We start from the raw sequence: 242 nt of genomic DNA on the forward strand, positions 1-242 counted from the left end.
GGGCCCCACGGCCTCCCGCAGTGGGGGGTCCTGCTGGAGGAGAGGAGAGGGGTGGCTGCAGGGCTCCCCTGCCCCGGGAGAGAACAGGACAGCGCTGTGTGCCGGGGCCGGGCGTGCCGGGGCTGTACCTGCGTCAAGGTACCTGCGTCAGCCAGGGCTGCAGCCTGTGCTGAAACACAAACCCCTGCGCTATTTGCCGCCGTTTGCGGTTGCCAGAGCGTGGCTCGTGACAGCAGCTCCCA

The 242-nt window shown here is 69.4% G+C and overlaps 1 protein-coding gene across 1 annotated transcript in view; it reads left to right on the forward strand.

Moving 5' to 3' along the window:
- The window catches only part of LOC103809195 (NEDD4-like E3 ubiquitin-protein ligase WWP2), a gene marked incomplete at both ends in the record, with an annotated part of 17,695 nt that overhangs the window by 573 nt on the left and 16,880 nt on the right, over window positions 1-242 (forward strand). The window lies entirely within an intron of this gene.

This window comes from Acanthisitta chloris, unplaced genomic scaffold (genome assembly GCF_000695815.1).
Source record: "Acanthisitta chloris isolate BGI_N310 unplaced genomic scaffold, ASM69581v1 scaffold13099, whole genome shotgun sequence".
In the NCBI taxonomy this organism is placed as follows: Eukaryota; Metazoa; Chordata; class Aves; order Passeriformes; family Acanthisittidae; genus Acanthisitta; species Acanthisitta chloris.